This window comes from Sorex fumeus, unplaced genomic scaffold (assembly GCF_029834395.1).
Source record: "Sorex fumeus unplaced genomic scaffold, SorFum_2.1 ptg000008l, whole genome shotgun sequence".
NCBI lineage: Eukaryota > Metazoa > Chordata > Mammalia > Eulipotyphla > Soricidae > Sorex > Sorex fumeus.
The window spans coordinates 41,388,369-41,415,787 of record NW_026606065.1 but is presented as its reverse complement, the minus strand read 5'-3'; positions in this window follow the sequence as shown (position 1 = coordinate 41,415,787).

Sequence of the window (27,419 nt, the reverse complement as noted above, 5' to 3'; positions counted from 1 at the left end):
GAGATGGTCATTCCATTGAAAGCGAATGGAACATCAGGAACAAGACTGTTTCTCATGAACATTGCCTTTGTGAGATTCAGCTGTAATCTGACATTTCCACACTCATAGTTGAAGTTGGTCAGCATTTGTGCTGCTTGGCTGATGTTTGGTGTTACTAGAATGATGTCATCAGCAAATCAGAGGTGGTGTAGTTGCCGACCATCTATCTTCAGTCCCATTCTTTCCCATTTCAGTTGCCTATGATGTTCTCAAGGGTGGCACTGAAGAGTATCGGTGAAATAGTATCACCCTGCTGAACCCCTCTCTTGACATCGATGATCACTTCTTTGTAGACTGGTGAGTTCCTGGTAGGGAATCCATAATACAGCTCATGGAAGATCCTGTTGTATTGAGTTTGAACGCCCTGATTGGCTAGGGCTTCAATGACCGCTTCTATCTCAATAGAATCAAAGACCTTCTTTAAATCAATGAATGTTAGACAGAGCAGCATCTTGAACTCCCGAGGAAACCTCAGTGAGCTTTGTTATTGTGTGGATATGGTAGATAGTGCTGAATCCTTTGTGGAACACGGCTTGCTTGCATGGTTGTCTTTCATCTAGCATTCTGCCAATCCTATTTAGGATACTCAAGTGAACAGCTTGTAGATGACAGACAATAGGCAGATTGGGCAATAGTTGCCAGTGTCGTGGATGTCTCCCTTCTTGTACAGTAGTACAGTCCTGCGAGTTTTCCATTGGGATGGAACCTTGCATTCAGACAGCTAGCGTGTGAAGAGCCGAGCCAGCATATTGATGAGCACTGACGGCAGGTTCTTCAGGTGTTCAGGTCTGACCTTGTCTGGGCCAGGTGCTCTTTGTTTCTTTACTGACGAGATGGCGTGTCAGATTTCGGAAGGGAGAAAGTTGGGAATGACATATCCACCCTGCGTAATTTGGTATGTGGGCAGGTGGACGTGGCTATCAAAGAGATCTGAGTAGAAGTCATAAATAATCTTCTCCATTGCCCTTATGGAAGATGTGATAGATCCATCAGGACATCAAAGGGCAGTCATCTTGGTCTGGTAGTTGGTGAAAGACAGGCGGGCATTACAAATGCTTTTCCAGCCTTCTGCCACATCTACCAGTACTGCTGCTCTGCTCTCTTTGAGGACTTCCTTTCTTGCTTCTCTGCACTGCTTTGTGAGCTTGGACGTTCACTTGCAGTTGCCTGAGGCATGCACCAATCCATGCTGGCGAATATGCTCAAGAGTTTTTGAAGACAGGCATTTTTTCGTGGTTATCTCTTTTGCCATTCCTCGCACAATCACGGAGGTGCTGCACCAGTTGATCGTATTCCTCATCAATGTTGTCAGTGACGGCATCTTTCCATGTTGCCACAATGGAGCCAATGAGCTCCCAGTTGGTGGTCATCCTTGGAGTTCTCTTCTTAAACTTTACATTTCTTTTTCCCGCTCTGTAACAGTATTTTGCATGAAGGAGACGGTGGTCCAATCCCATTTGGAATTTTGTGATAACAGCGACATCAGTCAGGCAAAACCATCAATTGAATATGATGTGGTAATTTCATTATGGAACTGTCCATAGGGAGACTCCCATGTCCAACGTTTAGACTAGGCCTTCTGGAACTGTGAGTTACCATGGATGGTCTTGGTTGACATGATGAACTCAGACAGTCTGTCACCATGTTTGTTCCATTCTAGGTCATGGGTCCCAATGTGGATTTCTTTGGCTGATCTTCTCAGTCCTATCTTGGCATTAAAATCACCGACAATTATCTTGTAGAAGGTGTGGTCTTCTTTATAGTACTTCTCCAGCTCCATGTAGAACTTCTCAATTTCTCCTTCATCATAATTGGATGTTGGTGCATAGATAACGAAGATAGAAACTGCTGGCAGTGAGTCACATCTATTCAAGTGTAATTGTCCTATTCAGGATGGTAGCATTCGAATAAATCAATGCTCATGGCTAAGTTCGTGTTGACAAGGACACCGATACCACCGACGCCTTTTTTTTCTCATGTTCCAAGGAACAGTTCTTCTTTAGTGTCATAAACGGCATGATGAGATTGATCCCTTCTCATCTCAGTCAGAACAATGATGTCTTACTTGATTTTTTGCGCTTATACCATCAGGTTCTCGATGGATGCATCAGATGCCAGTGTATGTGCATTGAAAGTACAGACAGTCATTTTTGTCTTTCTTCATTTTGGCAGCCTAGTTCGGCCTTGAGATTTTATCAACCTCGCCTTCCACATCCTTCTCAATGCTGCCGTATTCAGGGTAAGGGGAATGAGACCAGTTGCATTTACCAGATTTGGCATATCAAATACACCATGGATAGCTTGCCAGGCTCTGCCATGTTGGTGGGACATTCTTGGTAGCCTGAAAACACAAATAAACTTTACAGGTGTTCCTATTCAAGTATATGTGCTGGTATGATACTCTCCGTATCATATTTTTTTTCCAAAAATAAATAAATAAAGAAATAAATTACTAGTTTTACTGTAAAAAAATAGAAGTAGTTTATCTACTGGTCTATTTTTAGCATTGGCCCTATGGAGACACTAGTCAACAATTAGACAATACTTTTTCTGATAATAGTAACAATTTCCAAGGATTGGCCACACCAACTGCACAGTTCCTTATCTGGGCAAATTATTTAACTGAGAGTTTATTAGAAACTGCAAGTCCTGTATCTAGGGAAAGTACATAGCCCTAGTAGAAAGTTCCGGTTAACTGTAGGCTGTCATGGCATGAATCTCATTCTCACATCTGCTAACCATAATATCAGACACCTACTTCCCATTTTTCAAAACTGTTCTCCAACCTGTGCAGGTGGATTTTTCCTTCCCAATGTAAGTTGTTTCATTACAATAAAGGCATCTTTACTATTCAAATTGTACTGTACATTTTCTGGCACAACTTTAGATATTTGAGCAAAGTTTCATATTTTACAAAATATGAAGAAAATGCATTGCTAGAAATATTGGAAATAACTTGAATAGTATCATTTTCTGCTTTCAATTGTTATGCATATAGGTAGTTGTAATGTACTAAGGAAAATAATTGACTAATAAAATCTGTTTTTTTTATACATTTCATCTTCAGGTTTTAATTAGACTACCAATACCTCTGAGTATCAAACTGAGGTCTCATTAAATAGAAATACATGATCAACATGTATATTGCTTGCAGATGTATAGATTATAAGTAAAACCAGAAACAGTTTGATTAAGATGTAAATTTGGCTAATCATTAACAAATCCCCTATATCTTTAATTGTTCGTAATTCTTTACAAAAGTGAACATTATATGATTGAAAATATAGATAATATTTAATGTCACAGTATCAGCATTCACTTATGAGTACTTTTGAGTTGATTATTAATATCTTCCACTTAGTGTCATAATTGACTTTATTGAATGTCAAAGATCAAACGTATAGTGTTTAGCATTTTGACTGCATTCAAAACCTGTAAATTGATTCTAATATCTAACATAATTTGAAAATGCATAAAACAATGTGTGAAATAATAATGAATCCATGATTTGTTTTCTTTAAGTTTGTTTTTAAGGATTATCTTTATGAATTTTTTTCACATTATATGTATGTCATACCTGGAAGACAGTTATGATCATTACTATGACAGATTATTAAGCAATCTGTTCCTACATTTTACGTATATTCTTTACAATATTCCTCAGTGAGAAATGATGAAAAAGTGAATATCTCTTAACTTGTCTTCTGGGAGAGCTATTTCAGGCACTTTTAAAGCTATTTCACCTGCACTTTTACAGAATAACAATATTTCCATTGACTCTTTGCTATTTCACTTTTAATTTCTTGCACTGGACATATAAAAGCTATTATGCCATGCCTGTTTTAGTAATTAAATATGAATTCTTATTATAAAAATTGTCTTTATATATCCTTAATTCAAGCATTTCCTAATATTGATATTTTTTCATTTTTAATTCTTTTGCTAATGTCAAATAAATGTTCCATATTGTAAAGTAATAAAGCTTCCCTAAACATATTTGTATGGTTTTATACCACATTCATATTCTTATTCCATATTTAGGAACCTAATAAACTTATTTTCTGGTCTGTCTTCTGCATATCTTTAAGTAGATGTACCTGCTTGGAATGGTGCTGTCAATATTATTATTATTATTATTATTATTAATATTTTGTTTGCTTGCTCTTTTTCTATTTATTTTAACAGTTAGTTGAGACACATTGCACAACATATATCATTGTTAGCTCTGGTTGAGGGAGATTATAACATATTTTGATCACCTAGACTATTTGACCCCTTTCATAGAGCACGACAAGCTATTGAAAGTATCCCACCTACATGGGAGAGAGTCTGGCAAGCTACCAGTGGCATATTCAATATGCCAAAAACAGTAACAATGGGCCTCATCCCTGCGACCTCTGAAAGAGGCTCCAATACTGCAGCGTTGGGAAATATGAATAAAGAGAGACTGTTAAAATCTCAGGGCTGGGAAAAATGGAGATGTTACTGGCACCCATTCGAGCAAATTGATGAATAACAGGATGACAGGTGATACAGGTGATGCAGACTATTTGACAGGACATATTGTACATTTGATAAATATATTGTGTATTAGCAAGACAATTTATATTGGGGGCTGGAGCGATAGTACAGCAGTTAGGGCATTTGCCTTGCATGAGGCCAACACGGGGTCAATTCCCAGTATCCCCTATGGTCCCCTGAGCACCGCCAGGAGTAATTCCTGAGTGAAAAGCCAGCAGTAACCATTGTGCATTGCTGGATGTAACCCAAAAGGCAAAAAAAAAAATTACAAAAAAGACAATAAAATATCTCACAATTAAATTTACCTTAAAATGTGATATTACAATCTCTTATAAAATTTTGAGAGTTTTGAATGACTGAACTACAAGATCCCTTTCAACTTTGAAAAGATTAAGATTATGTTGCGAATCTAGAAGAGAGCCTTAATGTCTTTAGAAATCCAAGAATCTTTGAATTCAGAAATTGCCTAGAGCAGTGGCTTTTTTTTCCCTTAGTTTGTTTTAGGTTCTTGGTAGCCTCCAGCATTTCACAAGATCCCATATGGTCCCCTGGCGTTGTGCTCAGCGTTCACACTTAGCAGTGTTTAGGGGGAACAGTAACACTGTAGCACTGTCCTCCGGTTGTTTAACAATTTGCTCAAGTGGGCACCAGTAAGGTCTTCATTGTGAGACTTGTTACTGTTTTGGGCATACCAAATATATCACAGGTAGCTTGCCAGACTTTTCCACGTGGTCGGGATACTCTTGGTAGCTTGTCCGCCTCTCTGAGAGGGTTGGAGGAATCAAACCCAGGTCAGTCACATGAAAGGCATACATCCTACCCACTGTGCTATCACTCCGGCCCAGTATAGTGCTTAAAACCCAGAATGGCTGCATGCCATGCAAGTTTCTTCACATCTGTAGAATCTTTCTGGCCCTGTTTTACATTGATTCTAACATTTTGACATATTAGCTTTATGTTTTGATTTGATTGGGGGGGCACACCTGGTTGTGTTCAAGCATCACTTCTATGAGTACTCCATAAATGCTTCAACAGATTGAGGTTGGGTTGGCAGCATGAAAGGCCAGCACCCTCTGTACTGTCTTTCTAGATCCAACTTTTATGTTTAACTGCAGATGCATAAAAATATTCAAATGATTCTTTAACCATAGCAATAATCAACATTTAATTATATCAGTTTGGTAGTTCCAATTTGTCAATCGATATTTTTTTCTCATATCAATCTGTAATTCTAGGGGCCCATTTTAGATTAAAACCAGTAAAAACAAAATCAAGTTTTTTCTTTTATTATACTAGGGAATGATAAATCTTGTGTTAATTTAATAGCACTAGATAAAACATAGAGAGTAATTTTATATGCTAAATATATAAAATTTATATAAGTAATATGCATGCTTTTATGTACAAGCAAATATAAACTCTTGCCTCTCGATATCACAAAGAACTGACAATGTATGGAAAAACTAAAGATCATTGCAAAATATTCTATCTTTTGTCAAAAATCTCAAAATAAATGGGAAACTTTATTGATATAAGAAATAATCATTTTAGGGGCTGGAGCAATAGCATAGCAGGTGCGGCATTTCCTTGCACTCAGCCGACTCAGGTTCAGTTCCCAGCATCCCATATGGTCCCCTCATCAGAGCCAGGAATAATTCTTGAGTGCATAAGCCAATAGTAATCCCTGTGCACTGCCAGGTGTGACCCAAAAAGAAAAAAACAGAGAGAGAAATGATAATTTTATATGAGCTTTATGATAGTCATAAAACAATGAATCAATTTCAATAAATATATTATGTATCAGAATGTAATACAATCAAGTAGCTATAAGTAAGAGCAATCATTCCATGATTTCCGATCCCTCATGCTGAGTCATGACTTCCCAATACCATCTCTCTAGCAGCATAAGGAGGAAGCCACACAGAGAGGGCAGCAGGGAGAGGATGGCTGAGGTGCTGAGGCGGATGCCAACTGAGCCGATTGTTTTAGTCATACAATTTCCATAATTTGTAATGTTTTGTGGTTTCTGCGGTCTCAGGCTCACACCTTTGTCTGCAGTCCCTGGTTCATGGCATTTACCTTTGACAAATGAAGTGATGTTATAGTCTGACATATCAGGGAAAAACAAAGACAACAACTGTAAGTTCCAGTTAAAATAAATTGAAAGTACAAGGAAATGTAGCGATACTTTAAAGCTCATGTTTGAAAAGATTCAGATTATTAATATGATCATCCTACCCAAAGTGGGTACAAATTTGGTGCAAAATGTATCTGCAATCTATTGGTATTCTTTAGGAACACATAATAAATATTGTCAAATATTTATATAGCCATAAAATTATCCCTGCTCCTCATAGCCAAAGTAATTGTATGGGGTTTTAAGAAAAATAGATGAAAGGCACCATGCTTTTGACTTTAAACTTAACTGTAAATCTATAATTAAATTTCTTTCAATGTTTTATTCTCCGAAAGTGTTGGCCTATATATGTTTGCTTTCAAAATTATGTAATATATTTTAATTTAAATAAGTATTTATCCTAATATATAATGTCCATATGTTTCTTTATCTCTCACTTTATTACACCATTTCCCAGTGATTGACTACAGATATAACCAGGTGGAGTGGAAATGATTTATACTGGAACAAAGAGAATAAAAATTATTAGTTCATATCATCAGTGAATTATTCAAATGTTCCTGAATGCCTTTGTTGGTGACAGGGTGAGTACCTGGGGAGGATGGGGTTGGTAATATTCTTCAAGAACCCATGAAGAGCACGAACATGCTGGTCATGTTAATCCCACACATGAAACCTTCAGGTTTCACTTGAGATCTTCTTGATCGTCACAGCCTAAAACCTAGTTCCTACAACTCAAAATTTGAGGGATTTGTGATACTCAGGCTGGGGCAAAGTTAATTTCTTTGCAGTGAATGGGAAGACAGCCTCATCTATACTGGTTCTCTGTCTTTTATTGCAGTAAATTTTAGAAGAGGTGGGAACTGAGCAATAGCACAGTGGGTAGGGTGTTTGCCCTGCACACTGCTGAATGAGGAGGGCTAAGCCTTGAGCACAGCTGGGTCCCCCTCACCCCTCCAAATAAAGAATTTTAGGATTGTGAAGGAAACTTTTATGGAAAAGGGATATGAATTGTAAATAAATGAATAAATTAAAGAGAGAGAGAGAGAGAGAGAAAGAGAGAGAGGAGGAAAAGCACAAGTGAAGAAAATTTGTGTTCTAAAGAGGGATGTTGAAACTGCATGGTAGAATGCTATGGCAACCCCTGAGCTGGAACACAGGAATGTAAGCAACCCCAGAGATGTGTGTCCCATAAGAAAAAGGAAAAGTAGTCATGCTCAGAACAAAGAGCAAAGGTCTGTGAGTGATGTCAAGTAAAACTTGCATGGCTCTTGAGGAAGCTGATTATATGATTTTGTTTTTCCTAGCTGTCTCAGCCAGGGCTGAAGGTCATTGCTTAGTTCTGTGATCTTCTGTCTGTATTTAGTCTTCTCATGCTCAAGTATTTTGCTCCTGAATTATCTCCTGAGAGAATCCTGGTGTTAATTTGGGTTCTGGAAGATGGATCATCACCAATAGAAGTCTCAGACTGTCATTATGGATTGAGTCACTTAAGAGTTTCTAGCTAGGCTAAGTCTGGTTTCATCTTTTTCTGAAACATTTTGCCAAGGAACTCTTTCTAATTCCCCATTACAATTTCTCTGTCTGGTATAAACAATAGCTAGTGTTATTCTGAAACCATTTGAGAGTTTATTCATAATGAAAGGGCATGTCGACATGTTTCATATACATACTGTATTTTATTGTGCAGAGAAAATAGTATCTGTGTTGTCAGACCTAACGGACTCTCAGCAACCTTCATCAGTACAGCAGATGTTTTGTTACAGCATGATTGATGTATGACTGTTAAAAAAACTTCTTCACTTACTATTTAAGCTTGCTGATTCTGGGAAAGAGGTTTTGGTCATTCTTATATTTCTCTATGAAAATAACCCTGCAAAGATGATCAGAAACTGTAATAAAGTCAAACTTGACTAATAAAATAAAAGTTTTAAGTATCTCTTATAAATAACCATTAGGAAAATATTCTCTAAACACTTTCTTCAGTCCCTGAATATAACCAGAGCTCCCTTAATCACTAGTAATTATATTCAACAGATAAAGCAGAGAAGAATATTAAAATATTTTACATGTCTTTTTTACTCTCTAAGCATATATTAAAATTTGTTCTTTCCCATTATAGTTGTTCTGATGGACTCTTTAACCACTGAAACTGCTGTACTACCCGCAGTGCTCATTCCTCAACACTGAAATAGAGTGTATGATACACTCCAATGAGTCTCTCCAGTGATATCCTCCTAACTCACAGGTGATGGTTTTCTTCTTCCATATAATTGAAAAGCCGTCACTTCATAGTCACTGAAAACTGTGCATTTTAGGGGGTTAAGGGAAGAGCATAATGGCCAGAGGTTCTTGTCTTGCATGCATCTGAATCCAAACCCTAAACCCACACACCCACCTAGCCCTAAGCACTGTTAGCATCACCCTGGCCGACCCAAACACTGTTTGGACCAGGGCAGTAATGATGAGCCCGAGCACTGAACCATAGACCTATGGACCATGCATCACACTAAGAGTCTTGAGAACTATTTAGAACAGGACCCCACCTCCCAAAAACATAAAATACAGAGGCTAGTGATTCCTTCTCTATTCCAGCTACCTTCTCCCCCAGCTCATAATACAGGCTGCCAACTATGGACAGGATCACTAAGACAATGATGTTTGGAGAAATCGTTTGGGAGGGGAGATATGTGCTGAAAGCAGATAAAGGACCAAATATGTAACCTCTTAGTATCTGTATTGCAAACCATAGTGCCCAAAAGTAGAGAGAGAGTATGGCGAAAATTGCCTCCCTTGGAGGCAGGGGGAGGGTTGAAAGGGGGGTATACTGGGGACAGTGGTTGTAGAGAATGTGCACTGTTTGAGGCATGGATGTTTGATCATTGTATGACTGAAACTCAAACATGAAGGCTTGTAACTGTATCTCACCGTGATTGAATAAAAAAGCAAACAACAAACAAACAACATCAACAAAAACCCACAGAGACCAAGTAAATATTTAAATTCAGATCACTTAATCACTTAATCACTTAATCCACGTTATTCATCGATTTACTCGAGCAGGTGCCAGTAACGTCTCCATTCATCCCGGTTGCGTGCTAGCGTAGCCCAATGGTATCTGTTCATTCTAGGAACATGTAGAGCCTCAAACCGATCATTCAGGGTCTTGACGAAGAAGTCTGACCATCTTGTAGGTGGGCGTCCACGTGATCTTTTGATGTCCCGTGGAATCCAATCAGTAATGGCTCTAGTCCAGCGGTTGTCTGTAAACCTCATTACGTGTCTAGCCCATCTGATTTTTGATGTCTTGGCAAATGAGACAGCGTCCCTGATTCTTGAGCGTTGACGAAGATCAGAACTCCGGATTCTATCTCTCATTTGAGTGAATCATGATATTCCAAGCATAGCTCTTTCGATTCCTCTTTGAGAGACCTGAATAGTGTTCTCATCCTGTTTTCGTAGGGTCCAGGTCTCTGAGGCATATGTTAATGCAGGAAGAACAGTGGAATCAAAGAGATGTGCTCGTAGCTGGAGGTTCTTTGTCCTGTTAGTTATTTCTTCAACATTCTTGAAGGCATTCCAAGCCGCTCTCTTCCTCCTGCGCAACTCAGGTGCCAGGTCATTCATCATGTTGATTTCTCGACCTAGGTATATATAACTGTTGCATTCGGAGATGGTGGTTCCGTTGAGAGCGAATGGAGCATCAGGAACAAGGTTGTTTCTCATAAACATTGTCTTTGTAAGATTCAGCTGTAGTCCGACCTTTCCACAATGTTCTCCCTTCCGAAATCCAACATGCCATCTCGTCGGTAAAGAAACAAAGAGCACCTGGCCCAGACAAGATCAGACCTGAACACCTGAAGAACTTACCATCAGTACTCATCAATACATTGGCTCGGCTCTTCACACGCTACCTGTCTGAATGCAAGGTTCCATCCCAATGGAAAACCAGCAGGACTGTACTACTATACAAGAAGGGAGACATCCACGACATTGGCAACTATCGCCCAATATGCCTATTGTCTGTCGTCTACAAACTGTTCACTCGAGTCATCCTGAATAGGATTTGCAGAACACTAGATGAAGGACAACCATGTGAACAAGCCGGATTCCGAAAAGGATTCAGTACCATCGACCATATCCACACGATTACTAAGCTCATTGAGGCTTCTCGGGAGTTCAAGATGCTGCTCTGTCTAACATTCATTGATTTAAAGAAGGCCTTTGATTCTGTTGAGACGGAAGCGGTCATGGAAGCCCTAGCCAATCAGGGCGTACAAACTCAATACATCAGGATCCTTCGTGAGCTCTTTTGCGAATTCACTACCAAGATCTCACCATTCTACAAAGAAGTAATCATCCATATCAAGAGAGGGGTTCGGCAGGGTGATACCATTTCACCAAAACTCTTCTAGTGCCACCCTCGAGAACATCATATGACGACTGGAATGGGAAAGCATGGGAGTGAAGATAGATGGTCGGCAACTACACCACCTCCGCTTTGCTGATGACCTCGTTCTAATAACACGAAACATCAGCCAAGCGGCACAAATGCTGAACGACTTTGACCGTGAATGTGGAAAATTCAGATCAGTTTTTAAAAAAAGATACAAAATATAGTTTATTTTGTAAACGGTGATTGAAATTAAATAACAAAGTATTCACTACCTAAGTTTTAAAAACAGATTACCATATTTTAAACGTGGGTATGATTCCCAGCATCCTGTATGGTCCCCTGAGCACCGCCGGGAGTAATTCCTGAGTGCAGAGTGAGGAGTAACCCCTGAGCATTGCCAGGTGTGGCCCCCAAACAAAACCAAAATAAAATAACAAAATAAAGATCTATAAATTTTTTTTCCTTTAATCACTATAACAATGTAATAATTGATTAACATAGCTAATCATATAACAATGATTGCTTAGATGATGACACATTTTGTCCCTGGGTCTATGCTTACGAGTGCTTAAAGATAGAACCTAGATGACATACAGACATTTTAACATTGTGTGAAGTAGAAATATCTCCTTTCCTCAAACTGCAAAGTAGGATATATAGCAGGAAGTCACTGTAGGACAAAAACAAAGAAGAAAAAAAAAGTAAAAATACCTATTTGATTGACAAGGAACACATAACCAAATTTGTTTCTGTTGAGAAGGCCTACAGTTAACTTTGGTTGGGGGAACTGGTTTCCTAGACACACTAAATTTCCCACTGAGGGCAATATTTATAAGAACTCAGCTATTCCATCTCACATGCCGACAGGATCAAGTTGATCATATTGACCTAAAAATTATTTCAATAGTTATAAAATAATAAACTCGATTAGAAAATTGCATTTAAATTTTTCATAAATTGTTAATATTTTAGTTCATTGTGCATACAAAACTTGTTTCAATATGCAGATATTTTATCTGAAAATATAGAGGGGTTTACATCCAAACACCCAATCTGGGCTCAATCTCTGTTACCTCTATGATGCCCAAGCCCCATTATATTTATCCCTGAGCACATACCCAGCAGTAAGTCCTGAGTACTACCAGGTATGGACCCCTTAAAAATATAAAGATTCAGGCTAGAGTTAAAACACAGAAAGTAATGCTCTTGCTTTGGTTGCGTCCAACCCAAGTTTGATCTCCTTTATCTGTATGGTCCCCTGAACCTCCCAGAGTTATCCATATGTGCAGAGCATTAGTAAGCCCCAAGCAATGCTGGGTGTGGCCCCCCAACCACAAATATTTGTATATAGAGAATCTATAAATAATGTATATCCATATTATATTAGGATTATATTCAAATAGACATAGAATATGCATATGAATATTTAAATAATGACTATGCAAATTATATAGACAATGTTTACTTAGAGCAATATTTTAATATTTAATTTGCATAAATATGCGTGGCTATTTCACAGCATTTTCACTATAGCAAACACCATTTTCTCCATTTTGGAAATTGGTAACACAGAACCCCCAGTGTCCATTCAGCAAGTGTTTTAGTTCTGTGGGCGTTCAAGAGCAAAGGAGCCAAAAAGAACTCTGATCATTTAACTCCCATGTTTTCTTCTTTTGGCTTATTTAGCTTTCCATTAGCTCACTCAACCTTCTCAGAAGTTATCAGTAAGTTAAGTCGAAATGGGAGCATTTAACTGTTGAATTCAGTTTCTATGTTTCTGTTTGAGTACTTCCAAGCTTTGTTAGAAAAATGTGTACTGAAACCGAATATTCAGTGGCTTTCCAAAAAGTAAAGGGCCAACAGAGCCATAATAACCATCATAATTTATTTGGTAAAGATTAATTGGTAAAAACAAAATTCATTTTATCAAAGTGCACAAAATACATACTTTTACTGAGAATTGATATTCTTTAAGAAACTATTCTGCTTAAAAAAGGTTGAAGTATTAATATCAATATTTGCTAATTAACAAGTTTTGATAGTTTATTTACTATAGTACATTTCTGCAGTTTCAAAATAAAATTTGGGGGCTGGAGCAGTAGCACAGCGGGTAGGGCATTTGCCTTGCACGCGGCAGACCCAGGTTCGATTCCCAATACCCCATATGGTCCCCTGAGCACTGCCAGGAGTAATTCCTGAGTGCAGAGCCAGGGTTGATCCTGAGCATTACTAGGTGTGACCCAAAAGAGAAACAAAAACAAAAGCAAAAAAACCAAAATAAAACTTTGCATGCATTACAAAAAGTTGCAAAAAATTCTAAACTTGAAGGTAATTGTGGTTTGTAGGAAATTAAAACTATTTTTAACTTATTTGTCTGTAAAATTAGTACAGGACATGAGAATAAATATATGTAAAAATTGGGGCATACAAAATTATGTAGTCATTTAATCAATTATTAAAGTTAACATAAGTGAATCAATTTTGAAAATGGAATTTATGCAGTAATCAGAGGACTCATCTTATATGCATGACTCAAACTATTGAATTGTAAAAAAAAAAGCCAAAAATTAAAAATCGCTGTCATAAAGGCTTGATAAAAATAAAATTTTACCTTCCGTTTTCTCTTGAACCCTCTACCTGACTATTTCAACTTCTCATCCCTCCTATAAGAGTGTTTAATTTTTTTTTCTTTTTCACTTAATCATTACCTCATATTTTACCTCATTCTCCATTACCTCACTCTTCCTTTCCCTCTATACTAACAAAACAAAACAAACATTAATAAACTAAAAACAGGCGTGGAAGACGACCAAGTAATTGAGAGATTGTGGAGCATGAGAAAGGGCCTGGTCAGACTCGGATTTCTTCAAATCAACCCACATTCTTACTTCTGGTTATTATCCTGATGGCTTCAAAAGATCAAGAGGGTCCAATAAAAATGATATGTTTCTCTCTTCAGGATAGTTTTTTTTGTTTCTACCTTAATCTGTTCACCCCCAAATTGCAATTTTTGGTTCCAAATGAACATCTTTTGTCTTTTAGGACTCCTGTAAACTTCTAAGTTAATACAGTTAATGACTGAAAGAAGAATCATTAGCCAAAGCATCCACATTCGAGCAGGAGGCAGGGGATCACGTGTAATGCGTACATGTTGGTTCGCGCCCAGTCTGTACAGAATAAATTTGTTGAATATCATATTAAACACTTCAGTATTTAAAACAAGATATTTCTTTTTTTTGGTCCTTGAAATATTAGTGATGGGGTCCAGACAAGGATCTGGACTTATTTAAGGGTAAAGCTTTTTATTTCCCTGTGGAGATTTTTCTCAGGCAACATTTTAAAATGACTCCAGTGATGTCAGCTTTTTATAAACTCCACCAAGTAAGCCTGTCACCATTTTCAAAAACATTAATCATTTAATGAATTTTAACCATGCCCCACTCCCTCTTGATAAATGGTAACCTAAAATTCTTCATATCTTTCTGAAGCATTCGTATTCACGATAAATTTAAAAGATAGTTTCTCAGTGTGTCAAAACACACTTTTCATATAACTTAACATTTTCTGTGCGGCAGGATAGCAGAATTTTATTTTAGTAGGGGTTACTATTTTCTAAGAAACAGCAGGCACAGAGTAACCATATAAAATTTTTTTCTTGTGTAAAAGACAGTGTCCATTTGGAAAAGAGCTCATGCTCTGTTTCGGAAAGAGAAGATGATTAAAAGTCTAAAAAATCTTATCCATTTAAATAAGCATTGCCTTCAATCTGCAAAGAAGTCTTAGCCTTATTACCCATTACAGGTCATTCTCATTAATAGACCTTTCTATGTTACATTTTTCTACCCCCATACCTTTAGTTTGCTATTAAGGTGAACATGGCATTTAAGGTAATGACTTGGGGTATTTAGGGAGGTTACCCAGTTGACTTGAGGAATCACATATGTATGTAGAAGCACAAATTATTAAACTTTTTTTTTCTTCTGATTGATTATCTTATGTAGGTCTTAGACAAAACAGAGAAGGATATAAGGAATTTATTTGTCCTGAGCCTGGTGTGATTCCTACGTCCCTCTTGGAGAGCCCGGCAAGCTACTGAGAGTATCTTGCCCGCACTGCAAAGCCTGGCAAGCTCCCCGTGACGTATTCAATATGCCAAACACAGTAACAACAAGTCTCAAAATGGAGACGTTACTGGGCCTGCTCAAGCAAATCGATGAACAACGGGAGGACAGTGACAGTGACTATACAATATAGTAGATTTGTACTACCAATATTTGCACACATTATTTCTATTCTGTCTTCTTCTTCCTCTTATTTTCCTCTTCCTCTTTGTCTTCCTCCTGTTTCTCTTTATCCTCCTTCTCCTCTTCCTCTCTCTGCTCTTCTTCCTCCCCTTCCTCCTCCTCCTCCTCCTCTTCCTTTTCTTCCTTCCCTTCCTCCTCCTCCTCCTCCTACTTTTCTTCTTCTTCTTCTTCTTCTTCTTCTTCTTCTTCTTCTTCTTCTTCTTCTTCTTCTTCTTCTTCTTCTTCTTCTTCTTCTTCTTCTTCTTCTTCTCTTTCTCCTCCTCCTTTCTTCCTTCTTTTTCTAATTCCATTTTCAATTTTTAATTTGTTCTGGATATCAATGGAGCTCTAGGGATGAAGCTACACTAATTTGAGGAATTTGAGGAAAGCGCCCTAACTCTTGTACACCTCTACCATTTCTCCATCCCTTGAAGAAATCGTTTCAAAAACAAATTAGATTCACAATTTTTTATTATTGATTTTAAAATTTGAAATTATTTGTTTTATAGAGAAAAATCTTCAAACAAGTGTATTTTAAAAGAGTATGAGAAAGAAAAGAGGTTAAGTATATGATTACAATTCATTTAGAGTTGCAGATTTTTGACATTTCGTGGTCATAAGAAAGACATTTATGGGGAACATTCAAGGTCAGGCCTTTCCAAAGGGGTTTGACTGGTCTAAATGAAATTTGACATTTGGCATATGGATTATTTCAAGATGTAATAAAAAAGGCAATCTCATGAGATAATTTTATCACTTCCTTAAAGAATAGCCATAACAGAAAAAAAATGGGGCTCTCACCTACATTTCTGTTAACTACTAAAATGTCCTCTGAGAGGAAAATTATCTATATATTAGATATCTCTTAATAAATAATGCTCACTTTGTTTGACGATGCTCAAGGGTTACTGATGGCTCTGCACTCAAGAATTACTTCTGGTGGTGCCCTGGTGATCATATGGGATGGACCCATTAATGCTCACTTTGTAATTGAACTCTACTCATGTAAGTTCACTTCCTTCCTCTTGAACTTAGGCCATGGTTTCACTAAATATGTGTACCCAGGGGCCAGAGAGATAGTACAGAGAGTAGAAGATTTGCCTTGCAAATGGCTGACCTGATTTAATTCCCTGACATCTCTTATGGTCCCTCAGGCACTGCCAGGTATGACTATTAAGTGCAAGAGGAGCCAGGACTAGCCCCTATCCGTTATAGGGGATTGTGACCCACAAACCAAAGTATCTATATTTTTAAGTATTTTAATAGAAACTTTCTATGAAAATTCCATACATGCATATATATGGACATGTATATATATATATGTGTATATATATATATATATATATATAGTTAATGTGTTTCTTCAGCTAATCTTTAATGTTCACTTGAGTGCCATACCACGGAATTCAGAGTAGCAGAGAGAAATATTCTATTTTTCTTAATAAAATGAAAGGTAAAGTATGTTAAATATTCACAAATTTAGATTAAATCTTTAAAAATGCCTTATTCAAAAATCCTTTAATAATACAAACTTGTCTTATTTTTCTTTAAATTGCTATTTATTGTCTTTGTTATTCTAAAATTCATATTGATATTTTAAATCATTGCATGAAGAAGTGAAATACTGAGGTGAAAAGATAAGAAAAAACTATATATGAAGTTAGAGTAGACCTGATAATATAGATAAGTTTGATCCTATTGATGATGACAGCATTATGATTTGCTATATAGAGATCTATTTCAGTTCAATTGACAATCAGATTTTTCTGATTTCTTTTTATGGTTCAGCAGAAAGAAATGGTGTGGAAAAGTATCTACTTCTGAGAATGTGCAATTAAAACAACTGCATCTTGTCATAGAGGAAAGTGATTCCACCTAAGAGTGTTAAATATGTGTTTATGGGTAAGTGACTCATTACAGACTCGATATCTTAGAGGGAGTAGGCAGAATAACATCATACCCCAAAGAATTCAATTAATGAAGTACCAATCTCTAAACCCCAGAACAGCTGGAAGCTATCTATCACGAAAGTTTAAATTGCTACAGGGGCTTTAAGAATCACTGAATCTCCAAATGAACCCAACATCAGGAAGCTAAATGGTAGTTTCAGTTTTAGAAGCCTGGAAAATTCATTTGGTTCTACTTTTTTCTAATAAACGATATTTACAATTAATAAGAAAATGTGCTAAATATTGAAGATACATTCAGCATTGATTTTCCTAAGGAAATTATTTCAAACACATTCATAGAAAAGACCATTACCATGACATTCAGAATTAAGATGCAGAATTAGCTACGCAAACTGTAGGATTTTGCTACTAAAATAAAAGAAACACTTTGCACATACATGCACTCACATACACAGAAGAATAGATTTAAAAAAAATGAATCCCTGTGTTTTGAAATATATGGATTGAAAAGCTAGGAAAATAATATAAAGATATTAGATGAAAATGCTGTTCCTCTCCAGGCCCTAGAATTGATAGTTGGAATTGGGTTGGGGACTGAAAATATAATATTTAGAATTTCAGAGGGGGGGAGAAACACATTATCAAGGTATGGTATTTGTTCAGGAGAGAAGACAGAGCACATTATATGAGATAAGCATTGTAGGAAACAAACAAAAAAAATATTGAGATATTTTTAAAAATACCAAGACCCGTAAAATGTATTTTTTTGAATAAGTATGATTTGAATCTAGCTGTACCAGATTGCAAATTGTTAGGAGTTCTCCACAATAGAGGCACAGAACATGCTTTATTAGGCAGAGGGTTGAGGGAGTGCCATAATGAGAATGTTTGGTGTCTACTCCTGGCACTTTGCTTGTGACTTGCTCCCAGCGGACCTCAGGATAATATATGATACTGAGGAGAAAACTATGACTTCCCCCAAGCAAATCAAATGATTTGCTCAGCTCAACCTGTTGAGTTATCTCTCTGGTCCTTTTTAATTTTTCCCTTTTGGTGGTGATGAGGTTGGCCTGCATAGGATGAGGGACTGGGGCATGTAGATAGAGAAGATGATTATAAAGAGGTGGAAAAAAATTGAACATTATCCGATGATCTGTGGATCTGTGGTCTTCAGCATTTCCCTAGTTAATAATCCTTACTAATAGAACAGAGAGAGAATATGGTGGATCACATGCTTGCCTTCATGCTTTCCTACTGAGTTCTGAGCCCAAGCAACATATATGCTCCCCTGATCCCAGTTATCTCAGTTATCCCTGAGTGCCAAGCCAGGAATAAGACCTGAACACAGATAGATGTGATTCACGCACAACCACCCCCCTCCCCAGACACACACATACACACACACACACACGCACACACATTAAAGCTTAGTTATTTTCAGGTAAAGTGAAAATAAGACAAGACCAGTCTTCACTCTAGAGTATTCTTTTGCCAAACACACACAATCTCCCACATATACACACTCTCTCTCACATACCTTCCAACTCCCAGATATCAAAATCAACCCAGTCTGATGACGATCTAGTTTAATTTCTTTAACAAGGAATTTCTCCAGACTATGAACATAGAAGCAGAAAGACTCAGGGCTGGAGAGATAGTACAGTGTATAGGGCATTTGCCTTGCACCAGCCCAGCCAACCCTAGGTAGCACATGTGGTCCCTGAGCTCTGCCAAGAAAGATCCAGAGCACAGAGCAAGGAATAAGCTCTGAGTGTTGCTGGGAGTGGTTCAAAATCAAATAAACATGCAAGCAAAGTACTACAAGTGGCATAGAAGCCTTGGGTCATCCTTTGCCTGTCATACAAAATAATGTATTCCATTCCACAATTTCCACTGCATAATAGTCACAACCTGTTTTTTCAGACCCGAACATAGATTCACAACCTTTTGTGACATTTATAAAAGGTTCATAACCTTTCATCACATAATTGTCATATGGCATAATGACATGGCTCTTTCCAACACCGCATAGGAGCAGAGCAGCACTGTGTCCACGAGTGACATATGGAGACACACGTGTCTTCCTGCAATTCTGAGTCATGGGCCTATAATTCTCAGTGAACGTGCATAGTTGTTTTCCTTCCAATAGCTGATCTTCAACTTTTGTTTAGAATGCTGCAGTGTGGCTGGGGTTGTCATTCAACCCTGTGAGGTACCATGGGCATGTAGGAAGCTGAGAGCACATGTACCAGGCAGGACTAAGTTATATGCTATAGTAAGACTTTCATCTCTGCTGATTCATTCTAGGTTGTTAATCACCGTCACATCAGGAAAGAAGGAAAGCAGCTCTTCCATATAAATAAGATAAACTTGATAATCATTCCCAGTCTTGCATTTATTTATCTTGGCTGAATGTGCAAATAAAACTTTAAAAGACCCGATGTGGACCTACAATTGCAAGTGGATGGTGAGCAGTGAACGCCAATTGACACCCACTGAAAGTATTAAGTTCTTATCCTTGGAAATGTTATTAATGGGGCTAATCAATAATTGGGGCTTCATATCACACAAAGCAGCCATCAAAAGCTACAAAAATATGGGGCAATGTCAGGGTCCTGGCCAGTCAACCCCGACACATTGGAATATGATCCCTCAAGCCTCCCGACTCACTCCATATAGGAGAGGGAGTGGGAAGGTGAGAAGTCTCTGTCCTGCCCCTCTGCGCACCGTGGGCCCACGCCGCCAATGACAAAGAACCACGCAGAGGTGGGAAAGCTGTAGGTCAAGTAGCAATCCGTTTATTAGCTTCACACTGGGGTATTTATACATATATCTTCGTGGGCAGTACATGCAGCTAGTACAGGTTCAGTACAGATGTTAGTTAGTGATTTATACTTCTGCCTTCAGGACCAGGCTTGTTAACATGGCCAGATGGTACAGATGTGTCCTACGTCCTGTTATCCTTTCACCAGAGTGCCTTTCTGGGTGGAGTGCTGGCACAAGTCCCTGGGCCCCTGTGAACAGATGCAGCTCCTGTTTCCAAGGGCAGGGGATTTGGTCAGGGTCTCAGGCTGGCTACTGAGACCCTAACCAGGCAAACTGTGGCAGAGAGACTAAGCAAACACATTTTAAATGAAAAGCTCTGAGGATGGTGCATCAGATAAAAATCTCCATGATAATGGCTGAGAATGTCTGGACACAGAAAATTAAATTTTGTAAGATTGTATTCTCACAGATATGTAGCAAATTTTATCAAGTGTAATATATCCATTATAATGCACAAATTAATAACAAGCAATGTTGACTTTTTTTTCCAAGCCAGAAATATATTGTCTAAACTGTTGTGAAAATAAATGATGAGTATCTATTTTGACTATTTAATTTTAACGTAGAGTCATGAATATTATCTGCAATCTAAGATGGCACAAAAACAGTATAGTAATAAACGATTTTTAAGTAATAATGCCACTTTTTCTAAGTTTTACATAACGATCACACTTCATTTTTTTTTAAAAGTGCTTGAATGAAACCTGCATGTTTATGAAGTGAAATACTGCAAGTCCACATACGCGAAGACATATATAAATCCTAAGTCTTGTTAGTAAATAGTTAGAGCCACATATAAACAGTTAAAGATAATGCTACTCAACTCCTAAATTTGTAATGATAGCATGTTTAATTTGCCAAGGGAGAAGGACAAATATTCCTGTTCATAGAAATAAACTTTCAAAAACATGTCTTTTGTGAGTGACAATACCATTTCTAAATTGTTAGAAGAATTTCACTGTGCTTTGACCACCAAAACAATGTGATACTAGTTATATTATTGTAGCACTGTCTGTAGCACTGTCCTCCCGTTGCATATCGGATACGCCATGGGGCACTTGCCAGGCTCAGTCGAGCAGACAGGATACTCTCGGTAGCTTGCTGGGCTCTCCAAGAGGGATGGAGAATAAAACCTGGGTCGGCCGCGTGGAAGGCAAATGTCTTACCCGCTGTGCTATTGCTGCAGCCCAGTTATTTATTAAACATCGAAAATTGATGTGTTACATAAATAGAAACTGTGAGTATATCCCACAAATCTGACTTCAAACAAGTGTAAGCAGCCTTACAGCCTCATATATTTGATATGTCAATGGTAGGAGTGAAGGTGAAAGTTATGACTGGGGGATATGAACTATGTTCTATCATTTAAATACCTGTTAGTTGGTGCTCAGAACTCCTGAATACAATGCAGGAAATAATTTTCAGTCCTCTTTTAAAATTATATTCATGGCTATCATAGAGACAGGGTAAAATTATATTGGTTTCGGCCTACACCAAGTAGTGCCCAGACTCACTCTGGCCTCTAAGCTCAGAGATAACTTTTGGCAGTGCCAAGGGCTAAGGAGGCATATATGGCGGCAGAGATCAAAATGGGGTCAGCTTTGTTCAAGTCAAGCACCATAATCCCTATAATATCTCTTTAACTCTAAAGGTATTTTTTACAGTAAATGAATAAAACATGATTTCTTAGAATGTAAATCATTATTTCTGTTGTATACAGAATTCCAGGATACCATTTTTTCTTTGAGATTTTATTTATGTGGAGGCAATTGTTTTTCAGTTTCCATTACATGATTTTAGCTGAGTTGATAAAATGGGATTTGTACTCAGATAATTTCAGAGGTCACATAAATGATGAAAACCAGGAACTGTCTACACTAAGTCATATCAGAAATTTTACTTCAATAATTACTAATGGAAAATGTTGAAGCTGCCAATTCTACAATGACCTACTTTAGAGAACTGGAAGAGATTTAAGACATTGAAAAGATGATGTCATTTTCCAGCAAAGAACTTCTGCTCATGTGGATACACAAAACTGCATAAGAACAAATGTGTTAATCAACCATGTTTGCATTAGTTTACATAGGAATATACTGAAGTTGTATTGCTTCAGGACAAGTGTTTGCTTTCAGGTCTCCTGCTTTGTGTATTAATTTCTTTAAAATATTTAGCTTTCACTATCAATTAATGTGTTACGCACACACATACACACACACACACAAACTGTGATGTTTATATAATGCACCAAAAATACAGACAATATATATATTTTGCTGTTTGCTTTTATTGATTTTTTTCAGAATGAAATATCTTGACAATATAAATAAACTTTTTTTTCATTTTGTTTATACAGTAGGATGAGTTGAGAAATATTAATATAATTTCTTCAAATAATTCTTGTAACAATATGATGGTATTTTAGGGATGGCTTGTATTGATACTTTTGTGGTGTGTGGTAGTTAGAGATCATGTGGTACTGTGGTATGAATTGAGGGCTTCACAATAAACACATAACTTTTAATTATGTATTTGCTAACCAAATCACAGTGCTGGTTCCTCTTGGGGATAACTTAATTTTATTTTCTGTGATACATTTTTACGTGCCATTTATTCTTTGAAGATAAATATATGACATGAATATAGAACTTTAGACTCGACATGTTTATATTTTTATTTTGTTTTGGTTTCTACCATCTTTAAGAAAATGTTAGCATACTCTAATCTGAATTACAATGCAGCTGTTAACATTTATATATCTGTAATATATATATTCCTTTATACATGTCTGTTTTATTTCTATGTAATATATTAAATGTATGCTTATATATTAGTTCTTTAATTTTTGTTTTAATTTAATGAAATTTACTATAAAATGTTTATTAAAGTATCTTAATTTTACCTATCCTGTTTATTTGTGTGTTAAAAGATATGTTTAGTATTTAATTATTTAAATAATTTTCAAATTATTTTAGAATTTCTAAATTATCAGTAAATACGCTTATGTTCTGCTTTATTTATTCTGCCTATAAGTATTCTGGTCTTCTCACTTCCAAAATGATACTTCTAAACTCCTCTCTCCTTATTCAAATTTTTTTATACACACAAAAAATATTGGTGCTCAGGTAAGACTTTTACTCTAGCATTTATCTACTTCCCTAAGTATATTAAGCATGCTTAATTTTTATTATTATAAGGTAAAGAGGTTTTCAAAATTTATAATCTTTATTATGGGCTCCTGCTCTTCATTTGTTTTTTTTAGTTTTTTATATGTACATGCATTATGTATGAATATATATACACTAATATAGTCATAGTATTTTCACATATATACAAACAGATATGTAAGTGTTTATGTAACTTATGTCACATACTAAACATGAAATTTATGATGTTTACACTTCACGTGGTTGATTATCATTAATTTACTAACTCGTCTTTGACATTTCTTTCCCTGAATTTATTTATTTATTTTTTAAATTTCAGAACCGATTCGTTTGTTGAAACTCAATCAGTTCTAATAAAACTTAGACATTAGTTATGTACCTGTTTATGCTTCTATAGGTGCATTTCTCTTTCTATATATATGTATATTATGAAATTGTATAAATATGTATTCTAGATTACTGTGAGGGCTTACTAATAAAAAAATAGACAAGAAACTCTATAAAAGTTAATACGAGATAAACATTTAAATATTAAATTTATGTTTTAAGGTGAAAGAAAGCTTTTGGTCAGGAATCATTTTTGTATTACATATTTATGAAGGTATGTGTCTCTAACTTTAATTTTCAATTTGTACACTAAAATTCTACAGTACTTTATTAGATTTATTAATGAAATGTTTCAGATTTAGGACTTTCTTATATTTCTATATCAATGTTAGGCATGTGTTGGGCCTCAGATGATTTCTCTTAATTTCTTTCAAGAAGTTACCATTTAAATATATTAAATTTAAATAATATTTTTAGAAATATGAATACGCATAGCATAGAATTGTATAATATTGGTGAAACTAAAATTCAGTAAGGAATTCCCTTATACTGGTACCAGGCATATAGCTATGTGACACAGTGAATTCCTTATTTTCATAAGTCCCTGAATTTAATCTCAGCACCAAAATAATAATAATAACAATGATGATAACACTGACAATCATTATAATGATAAGGAAATTCCTTAAATTAAATTCCATGAACAATTTAGGCACACAGTTGTTTTAATCAAGATATAACAAAAATTATCATGCTATAGTCATTTGATTTATAAAGTCAATAGAGAAAACACTTGTCCTGAAGAAAATATACTTCTAGAATTATCACACACCATATAAATTTGAGTTAATTGACTCTTTTTTTGTTATTTTTAAATTGAGGTTTTAATTTAAAATGTTAAGGGATTAAGTACAAAGAAAACATGTTCATCATTTATAACAAAGAATGCAGTATTATGTATGAAATTAAGTTTGAAGATCTTTTTAGATAAATTGTTCTTAAAAGTTATTAGGAAATATTTCTGAAATCCAAAGTTTCAGCACACTGCAGCCAATAAACATATTTTGGATGTGTAATTTCTCTTGACAGCACATTGGAATACTTAAGATTTTTTGGAAGCTAATTGCACTCTCATTTAGTTTAATGAACATTTTCAGTAGCAATATTATGATTCATGTTTCTCTGGGAAAGAGCAGCCTGATACTTATGAAATGTCGAAATGTTCTGTGCAAGACATGTGACTTCTTTGGGAATATTTTTGTTAACAATTAGCTCATTTGTACATAGACAATTATTTTTTTAAAGAATCTCTTTCATTCCTATATGGAGAACATGCTACTTAATAGTTGGTATAGTAAGACTAGTCCTATGCAGAAATGTAACTATTCTAGAGACTTTTACTTAAATCTGTCAGTCTTTTTATTTAGTTCCAAGACTTATGGAACTAATTAACTAGTCTAGAGATAAGAAGAAGAACGTTTCTAAAAAGTCTTTGGATGTTATTGTTTTTAAACTATATGCAATTTTATTTGATTTTTATTTGATTTTTGTATTAGTGATTAATCACTGATATTGAGGTGCTACAGAGTTGAATAGTAATATTTTATTACCCCCCCAAGTAACAGATGTCTACGTTAGTATGTCCCCAGTCTTTTGTTGTTTATTGTTTACTTGGGGATCCATACTCAGCTTATTTTTTGTTTTCTCGGGGATTTTTTATTGTCTATACTCAGGACTGACCCTTGGCTTTGCACTAAAGGATCAGTCATGGTGGAGAAGGAAAAATATACAGGGTAGTGGTGCTCCAACTGTGGTTGACTACAACTCTCAGCCTCACACTTGCAAGAGAGATATCTATTTCTTTATTTATTTGCCACTGATCATTCTCCTGGACCATCAGTAATTTTTGGAAGCAAAGTTTTTTTTTTAATTAAAACATAACACACAGAGAAAAAAAGTGAGAAAATTTACATGCAGAACTGAAAAGATTTTTAATATAGTCTTTGTTCCAATCAATAATAATATTACCAGAACCATAAGAACTTCCTTTATATCATTTCCTGACCTATATTCTATCTCAGGGGAGGACAAGAGATAGCGTAGTTTAAACCTCTCACCTCAAGTCTGTTTCATATCTAATTGTCAGATCAATATATTCAATAAAAAGAAATAAAAGGGGGCCAATCTGCCATAATCTGCTCTTCTTTTTCTTTTCTTTTTTTTAACAAAGCACATGACATATATAGATATTAAATTTTTTAAATATTTAATTTTTTAAATTTAATTTCCAATGACAAATATTCACTATACACATAAGGAAAACCTTTAAAGAGAACGCAGAAATAACCAACTACCTTAATTTAGAGCACATAGTTGTCTCTATAGTACCAATAAATATAAAAAAGTTCAATTATGTATTAAGTGATAGAGGGGAGTAGCTAGTATAGGAATTGAGGTTTTTGTCTGCCTGAGACTGATCCTAGGCACTGCATGGGTGCTGAATACTGAGTAGTACTCACTGAGTACTAAAAGGCTCCCACTGTGCAGTCAGGAGTACCCTCTAGCACCACTGGAGGGCCACTCCCCAAAATGATTAAAAAAAAGAATGTATTTATAATGCTTTTTACTATTGGTTTACACACACACTCACAAACACATATATATAAATATATATATTATATATATATATATATATATATATATATATACTTTTTGGTACCCTCTTTACCGTGAGTGTCTTATTTTCCATATCAGCTTTTCTAGGACAGGGTTTATTTCTCCAGAGTATTTCTATAAAGGTGACTTTAATGACCATGATTGGAAAAAGTCAGGCTAAATCAAGATGAATGAATCTTAGTCCATAGCTAATACAGCTTGTAAGGCACTTGCCTTGCTTTTAGGCAGCCCTGCTGGGTTGGATCTGGACACAGGGTCCTCAAAAGGCCCCTATCCAAACCTCTCCATGAACAATATCTGAGCACAGAGCCAGAAGGATGCTCTAAGCATGATCCAAAACAAACAAAGAAACAAACAAAAACAAAATATAAGTGAATCTCAATCTGGATATCAATGCCACAGCTACCACTGTCTTGGGTGGTTTACATGATGGCATCAACTTGGACATTTTTTTATTCCTTTCCATTGCCTTCAATGGCTTCAAGTTTAACATTAAACAGTTTGATTTTGTATGTCTGTGGAGCTGGAGTTTTTACTTGATTTTCATGCATGTAAGCCATATGGTTAAACACTGGGCCACATTTTGATCCCAAACACTTTAGAAAAAATTTCTTAGTCTAACAGGAAAGGCAGAAGAAAAAAGAAAGCAAAAATGTAAAAAAAATTCTGTGAAGAACAATATAAAGTTTCAATACTTGCTCACGCACAGAGTTTAATTTTCTTAATGAGAGATCACATTTGTGAGTATAAAATGATAGTTCAACTATTTGTGTTAATTTAATCATCTTTTAATCTATTTTAAAAACTATTTTAATAGCATTGAGCAATATATGAATATTGGCATGTTATATTTGTATTACTATTATCTTTATGAAATTCATCCTAAGCTCTATTTTTATTGCTTAAACAAATGCTATTTTTATATATATATCTATTATACTTTATATAGAATTGATATATATTAAATACATATATAAGTACACATGCACATGTAAAGTAAAACCGAATTGTGTAGAGTGAGAATGTTTTTATACACAAAAATAAAAACTTATTTCATATTAAATTTTTAAAACTATCTTTGTTACTTTTTTACTTTTGTATTATCTTATAAATATTACGAGGTGCTCATTAATATTC